This window comes from Piliocolobus tephrosceles, chromosome 10 (assembly GCF_002776525.5).
Source record: "Piliocolobus tephrosceles isolate RC106 chromosome 10, ASM277652v3, whole genome shotgun sequence".
NCBI classification, from domain to species: Eukaryota; Metazoa; Chordata; class Mammalia; order Primates; family Cercopithecidae; genus Piliocolobus; species Piliocolobus tephrosceles.
This window is the reverse complement of record NC_045443.1, coordinates 91578191-91586574: the sequence shown is the minus strand read 5'-3', so window position 1 is coordinate 91586574 and position 8384 is coordinate 91578191. Positions and strand designations below refer to the sequence as shown.

The 8384-nt window shown below is 48.0% G+C and overlaps 1 pseudogene; it reads right to left on the bottom strand.

Annotated features, from left to right (window-relative positions):
- LOC111538750 lies at positions 1-5966 on the bottom strand (annotated as a pseudogene).
- Between the last annotated feature and the right edge of the window lie 2418 nt (positions 5967-8384).

Here is an 8384-nt window from a genome sequence, read left to right as displayed (position 1 = left end):
CTAGACTCTGAATCCTCTGATAACTGGCAGCTTGGCATAAACCCATTCTAAGAGAAGAGCTGCCAGAAACCAGGCCTTCATATTAATAATAACTCCAACTCTTGAAATGAATAGCAGAAGATAAGATAAACACGCAGATAACTTCACAGCCACTTGTACTTCCGCTTCCTTGAGATTCTGGTGGGGAGATGCTCTGAGCTGACAATAAAGTTGCTGGACTTCGCAGTGAGCCCGCTGGTGCTCTCCACCAAGCTCGTGTGCCTTCTCATTCTTATGTCCTTGCCACTCCCTAGAAAATAGCCCTACCAAGGTGGGGAGGAAGCAGCCAGTATCAGCTCTAAACATGGGCTTTTGTGGTCGGGAAACTTGGCATATGGCCCCAAGGTTGGGGCAGCCCAGCTCATCACCCATCCTGGGGAAGCCCTGGGAATATGGCAGTTCAAACAGCATCTCTCAGGCACTCAGCCCCTTGCACAAAATCCCAAATGCAAAGTTCATGGAAGACCGTTTGCATCACCCTCCTGCCCCTATTCTTTTCTTTTCTTTTCTTTCTTTCTTTTTTTTTTTTACAAAGCCTTCATTCAAGTATGACTGTCATACAAAAATCCATACCTATTTATTGTATACAACATGTTGTGTTTGGAGATAAGTCTACACCGTTGAAACCATCACCACAATCTCTTCCACCCCTTCCCTAGTCCTCCCTATTTATTTCTTCTTCCCCATCTGTGCTGAATAGTCTCTTCTTCTCCCTGCAGACCATTTCCCCACTCCTCCCCCTTTTGCTGGAGACCCAGAAGTTTGACATTTATGGACATCACTCTTGCCTTTTGGCTTCTGGTTGGATTCAGCCAATGGGAAGCCCCAGCCGGAGATCTAGGGGTGGACAGGTAGGGTGAAGTTTGAATATTTATTCTCCCAGCTCCCTCCCTGCCAATCTATGCATTGGCCATGGCTGTGTCCCTCTCCAAGGCCACAGCTCCTGTGGGCAGTCCTCTCTCACAGCTACACTGTAGCCACAGCCTTCCGTGGGCCCAGTAACCACTCCCTCACCCTCCTCCTCAGACCTGTGGGATTCCATGCTTGTCGCTGTGGCTGGCCTCTGCTGGTCTCTCTTCATCCTGGCATGGCTCAACCATGGTACCTCCATTCATGTATCACCTGTTTGATACATTTGATCACCTGTTTGATATCACCTGTTTCCTGCCAGAATCATAACAAACCAATCTATCTCCAAACATGGATCTAGAAGTGACCCCAGATGATGTTTAAACCTGTACATTCACTTTGTCCACTGATGGAAAGCAGAAAGGCTGCTAGTCAAAATGGAACTCCTTTGTTTCCAAATGGTTGGTTCCCCTGAATCTGGCAATGGAAAAAAGCTACATTTTTATTCCCTTTGCACAGGCTTTCCTACACTAAATTCAACCCGGTGATACAGATGGAAACCTGGCTGGGTAGGATTTTTTTTTTTTTTTCAGTTAAAACATAAAACTAAAAGAATCTTAAAAGTAAATCAGAACTACTGGGGACTAAGGGTTCAGAAGGTGGTGGGGGCAGAGGGTGGTTATGATCTCTAAAATTCTGCTGAACGTTTGAAATATATTTTCAAACAAGATACAAAACCAAGCATGCCGCTTTTTCCTTTTTAGACATTTCTCCTTAAGTCTGAACTCCAGCAGTCCCTTCAATAAAGTTGAGAAATTCCATTGATATTCATTATTACCAAAGCAGGATTGTTAAGACATTGCTATACTTCCTCATCTCCACACCTCACCCCATGCCACCCCCTACTAATAATGAAGAGATAAATTGGATGCTTTTGGTTCCTTTATACTCAAGGAAGCCGATGTAGTAGAGAAACCCTCTAAAGATGCCACTTTTTTTTTTAGGAGGTTTTTCTTTTTTAAGTTTTAAAATATGTAGAAAAGTAAACCCATGTCTGCATAAGTTCCCAACCCCCATTTCTCCAAGCTTCTGGAAGGTGAGCCTGGTGGGCACCCTCAGCTCCTTAGCGTTTCCCAGCTGGCCCCTGAAGACAGAACTTCCCTTCTAGCCTCTGCTGCTGTAAAGCCCCCTCTGCCCACCTCCCCCTGCAGCCTCCCTTCCCACCTCACCCAAGACTTATTGCTAAAAGGAAGGAAGAGAAATGAGAACAGCCAGCACACCCAACTGTCCTCTCCCACCCCCACACTAAGGTCCCTACCCCTGACGCACAAAGGGCAGGGCCCAGAGGCCAAACCCCAGCAGACTAGGAGGCAGCCATTCCAGTCCTGGCCACGAAGCAAAAGTGGCCTCAGTCCAGCTCAAAGGCCCCTGAGCCCAGGCCATGGACCCAGGAGACAGGCCCAGCTGCCAGGAACACATGCAGAACCTATAAGTCTGGGCTGAGCTGTCGGCAGCTCTAGGTCTTGGAAAGACCTGGCAAGAGCCCTAGCCCCTCTGTCCTCAGTGACACCAGAGATGCCTGGGGATGGCCAGCAAAGGGGTCCTGGAGCCTGTGGTTGGTGGAGGACCTCAGGATTCAGAGTGAGGGCACTGGGGGCTCCACTCAGGGTGGATGGGGGCTGAGGGCCAGGACGGGCACTGTGGCAGGAGACAGCCAGAGCAGGGAGGATGAGAGGCAGTGGGGCCTGGCTGGGGGCCAACCGGGGCTGGAGGAAGCGGCCCTGTTGCATTGTGGGTGGCTGTCAGAGCAGGGGGGGAGCCATGGGCAAAGGGGGCCTCAGGGGGGGGGGGGGGGGCGGGGGGGGGGGGGGGGGGGGTGGAGTGGGGGTGGTGCAGGGGGCACTGACCGGAGCACAGACATGGAGACCGATGGAATCTGGACCTCATCATCTTCTTCTAGGGCTGGGGCTGGCAAGGGAGCCCCTCTCCTAGCCTCGTCCATGGGGACTGTGGCTCCACGGGCCCCATCCTGCTCAGCCTCCCATTCCTGCAGCACCTCCTCCAGATTGAAGTAGTGCCGGTAGCTCACAAAGAAGGTCTTCACCTGGGTGAGAGTCTTGTTCCCGATCACCTCTGCAATAGTCCCAAAGTCTGTGCCATACCTACAGATGGCTTGGGCAGCCAAAAGCTGCTCCTCTGTGGTCCAGCAGAAGTTGAACTTGGTGTTGGCCTCCAGGGGGCGGAGTGGACCAATGCCGCCCTCCAGGGCTTGGCACAGGCTGCTGTTCCTCTGCTTTATGCTCTGTACCTCTCTCTTGAGGTCTCCACCATCGGGCGGTCTCTCTCTCAGGCCTCCTCGACCCTCTTTGAACTCATCACTGTCTTCTTTGTCCTTACAGCCCCTCAGCCGCCGGGCCTGTCCGTCCATCATGCCAGTTCGGCTGTGGGTTTTCTTCCAAGAGTAGTGATATTTCACCCAGGCTGGAAATCAACTTGTCGGGCAGCATCTGCTGGATCCACACTTGTCGTGGAAGCCAAAGTCCTGTTCAAACAACACCTTGTCCTCTACTGTCCACTCGTCAGGGAACGGGGTGAAGTTGGCCAGGTCGGCCAGTGACTTCTCCACATGGTGCTTATGCCACAAGAGCATGCCCAGCACCTGCTCAATGTTGTAGCTGTGCTTCTCCGTGGCCATCGCAATGTACTTGTCAGGCTTGGCATCCGACACACAGCGGTTGGGTGACCACACCAGCATCCCCTTCAGCTTCTTGTTGCTGTAGCATGTGAGGCTCTCAGGCTTGCTCTCTGGAATTACAGCCTGGTAATTGGTTCCAATGCGGATCATGCTGTCGTGTGAGTGCTCCTCCTCTCTGCTGTCATCCTCAGAGTGGGGCTAGATGCTGTCATCCTCAGAGTGGGGCTATCTGCCGTTGGGCACCGTGTTGGCCCGGCTGTGGGATTCATACTCGGCTTCTCCATCATGGAGGGCATTACCCCTCTCAACTGCCCCAGGGGGCGCGGCAGCCTTCGAGAGTGACAGTGGTTGCCGCACTTGCCCTGAGTGCCATGCCCGGCCTGGCCTGGAGAGGTCCCCACGTGCTATCTTCCATCTTGCCCCTGCCCCCAAGATGCTACTTTTCTAGAGGATACTTTATTTTTACCCCACTATGACTTCTGTACTTTAATCATCTGAACCAGTCAATTTGAAACCTGATTCCCCTCATTTATTGGACATTCTTAATGTTGATTAAATATTTATGCTGTCAGAGGCCTTTTTTCCCCACCATGAAACCTGCAAATTTGGAACATTCAGGAGCTTTCATTGTGAAGACAGGCACACTTACATTCATAACCAAATGGTCAAAGATGCATTTCTCATTCTCTTTGATTTGGTGGGAGGAGGAGGAGGCATGGGATGATGGCGAAAGGACAGGTGTGTAATCCTAGGGGCACAATCCTGGCAAACTGGATTTCTTGCTGACTGAGGACTGGACACAGAACTGTTCTGAGGCCAATTATCAATAAGCAGAATTGGCCTAAGTCAAGGGCCTCTTGTGGTTGTCCTATAACATTGTTGGAAGCCCGCCCACCTGGGTTCCAGAACTCATGGACCTAGGCTCCCACGTATTCATTCCCAGCCGTGAGGGAGGTAAGGTTTGCCTTGCCAGCACTCACAGTCCCTTACATGCCCAACTGATTCTACCACGACGGTGGCAATGGTGTCACTCCTACCACCCCGGCCCACTGGGCAGTCTGGTGTAATGATTAAGAGCTTGGGTCTCAGCACGGGCCACCCTGAGGGGCTGAGGTTTGCACAAGGGCACCCAGCCAAGGAGGAAAGAGGAATTAAAACCCAGCCTGTCTTCTGTTTACCAAACCTTGAACCCTGGCTTGGGGCTGGGTGTTCCCAAAGGAAGTGGCACCTTTTTCTTTGTACAAAGACTCTGTAGGCCAGCAGTGATCCCAGTCATGTCTAGGTTCCCAACCCTGTCCTACCACTCAGTAACTATGCAGGCTTGGGCTCTCTGAGCCTCAGCATCCTCAGTGTGGGTTGGAAAAATAGCATCCACCACATGGCATTTTGATGTGTATTAAATGAGATAATATGTGTAAAGCATTTAGCACAATGCTTGGCACACAGGAAGCAGCTCCATAAATAAAAAATATTATTGTTATGATTACCATTATTTTTACCAGGACTCTAATGCTATGTTAACTCAGCATTATTAGTATGAGTTTGCTAGGACTTGCCATAACAAAGTATCCCAGACTGGGTGGCAGTATATTTTCTCACAGACCTGGAGGCTGGATGTCCAAGATCAAGGTGTTGGCAGGGTTGGTTTCTTCTGAGGCCTCTCTCCTTGGCTTGTAGATGGTCATCTTCTCTCGGTATCTTCACATGGTCCTTCCTCTGTACATATCTGTGTCCAAATTTCCTCTTATAAGAACATCTGACACCAGTCAGATTAGATTAGTGTCCACCCTAACGACTTCATTTCACTTCTTTAAAGAGCCTACCTCTAAATACAGTTACATCGGAAGCTACTGGGGGATAGAACTTCAACGTATGAATTGGGGGGATGGTGACAATTCAGCCTGTAACACACCTATTCTCCATCCCAAACCCTATCCTTAAGAAAACATTGTAACTGGCATTTCTTGGGCACATGTTTCTGCTCAGTACTGAGCCCATTTACTTCAGTTTCTTCATTTCGTTTTTCCAATAACCTTATGAGTATTATCACATCATTTTGCAGATAAGCAAACTAAAGTGCAGAGAGCTTAATGACAAGCCAAGGTCCCACAGTACGGTAATGAACCCCTTCTTCTGGCCAAATCCATGTCTGCTACATCAGGTTTGCTAATGGATTCTCACCGTATGGTGTTAGTGGCTGATAACACTTAATCCGTTACCCTCCCTGGTGGTTCTGTTGCAGTAGCTGCTGGTGGCCAGCCAGCCACAGCAGAGCAAACACTCTGTCCTCATAGTCTCTTCTTCCATAAAGGTTTGCCTCACTTCCCATTCCTGTCTTCCCACTAGATGTCTCTGCCTCTTCATTTCTCACCTGTTGCACCATCCTGCCAATCCCCATATGTTCACAATTCATTTACCTGCCTCTTGGTCCTACTGGCTTGAGTTTCATGAAGGTTAAGAGGGGATGCCACTAGTGTTAAGAGTGGATGTGGGTTTTAGGTACATCAGAACCAGCAGGAACAGGGGAATGGCAACATCTAGAAGATCTGACCAAAGTGCAATCAAGTTTACATCTGTAATTGGTGGATGAGCTGCTCAGAGTCAAGTCATCTCAGGATATCAAGAAGATACATGCCCGGGCACGGTGGCTCATGCCTGTAATCCCAGCACTTTGGGAGGCCGAGGCGGGCAGATCACCTGAGGTCAGGAGTTCGAGACCAGCCTGGCCAACATGGTAAAACCCCATCTCTACTAAAAATACAAAAATTAGTCAGGCGTGGTGGTGGGTGCTTGTAATCCCAGCTATTCAGGAGGCTGAGGCAGGAGAATTGCTTGAACCTGGGAGGCAGAGGTTACAGTGAGCCAAGATCACACCACTGCACTCCAGCCTGGATGACAGGGTGAGACTCTAAAAAAAAAAGAAGAAGATCTGTGATTTCCAAATGGCATAAGGAATAGGTCAGAAAAGTAACAACAGGAGTAGGGAGTGGAAGGATTTTCAAGAAATGCAAGAAGGCCAGGGAAAGCAGCAGATTCAGGGGCAGGTACTTACAAAGAGGTGAGAAAGTGATCAGAAAAACAAGTTGGTATAAATATTACAAGCAAACAGAAGATAGGAAACAGGATGGCAGATGGCAAAGCTGCCCCTGTGCTTGGGAATAGTCCTTTTAAGCAAAGGAAGAAGCTTTATTAAATATTAAATTTTGGGGTATACTGCTTTAAGAAATTTACCATCGAAAAAGCCAGACTTTGAGAATAGGCAAGCATTACTAAAGCTTTATTACTAAACGCTATTTGCTGCCCATTGAATGTGTACCCCATGAATGCCATCAACTGTAAGGATGTGTGTGGGTATGTGTGTGAAATTTGATTAAGGGTCATAGATATAGTACAAAGCAAAGAATGCTAATGGCAGTAGTATTATTTATCTTTTTAGGCAGTAGCAGTATTTATATTTTAAGGTACAAGTCCTATCTTTTCAGCTAGACATTCAGCCTCTGAATGGGCTATGTGTTGTTAACAGTATTAGGATTATGAGATCATTTGATTGCAAAATAAAAGGTTATTCAAAAAACATTGCTGGTTGTATGTGAATGAGAGTGACAGAACTAAAACCCAAAAGGCAAAATATGATTGATGGAACCTCATTTTACCTAGTTTAGGAGAGACCCACAGAAGTGACACTCAAGTGCCTGTAGAAGGGGTGCAGTTAGCATGAAGGCATGAAAAGAGGGGCCTTGGCTGGGCACGGTGGCTCACGCCTATAATTCCAGCACTTTGGGAGGCCAAGGCAGGCAGATCACTTGAGATCAGAAGTTCAAGACCAGCCTGGCCTACATGGTGAAACCCTCATCTCCACTAAAAATACAAAAATTAGCTGGGCGTGGTGGCACACACCTGTAGTCCCAGCTACTCAGGAGGCTGAGGCAGGAGAATTGCTTGAACCCAGGACGTGGAGGTTGTAGTGAGCGGAGATTGTGCCACTGCACTCCAGCCTGGGCGACAGAGCAAGAGAGTGAGACTCCATCTCAAAAAAAAATAAAGAGGGGCCTCAAAGAAATAGGTAGTGACTGTGAGCACTTTTTTCTGGTTTTGTTGTTAAATAGACTGTGTAGGTGAAACAAAACACCATGGTAACAGGCTGGTGAGAAAGGGCCTTCCCGCTATATGGAGGGTTCTATGGCCTCAGCACACAAAATCCAAAGATGTTGCCCATAAACTGACCCCAGTGAGCAGATCCTACTAGCCCAGATAACTCTTTCAGCTTCATACTTGTCCAGCACTTAAACTTGTGCTCATCTTTGGACTCTTACCATCATTATTGTTAAAAATGACAAGTATTTATTAGGGGACTTTCATATGTAAGGCCTTATGCTAAGAGCTAGGAATATATTTGGTACTGTCTCCTATTGTTAGCAGTGGGATTTTCATGCTTCTTTAAATGAGCCAGGCTCTTTCAAGCCCCTGTGCTCTTGCATTTGCTGTACATTTCACCTAAAACACCCTTTCCATCTTCTCAGCTTTGTGAACTCTCACCTATCCACTAAGATCCAGTGTAAAAGCCTCTATCTCCTGGGAGTCTTCTTTGAAATTGTACTAGAATGCCTCTGCTAAACTATAAACTCCCATTTAAAAAATAAATAAAAATAGAAACCAAGTGCTACCTTATCTTCGTGCCCTCAGGAACTAGGCTCTGTATACAGTAAGTGCCCATTCATTTATTGCAAAATAGTGAAGTGTGTCTCCTTCATGCCAGGCTCTGTTCTAGCAGTGTAACTAAACTTACGTGTTGAATTTGTTT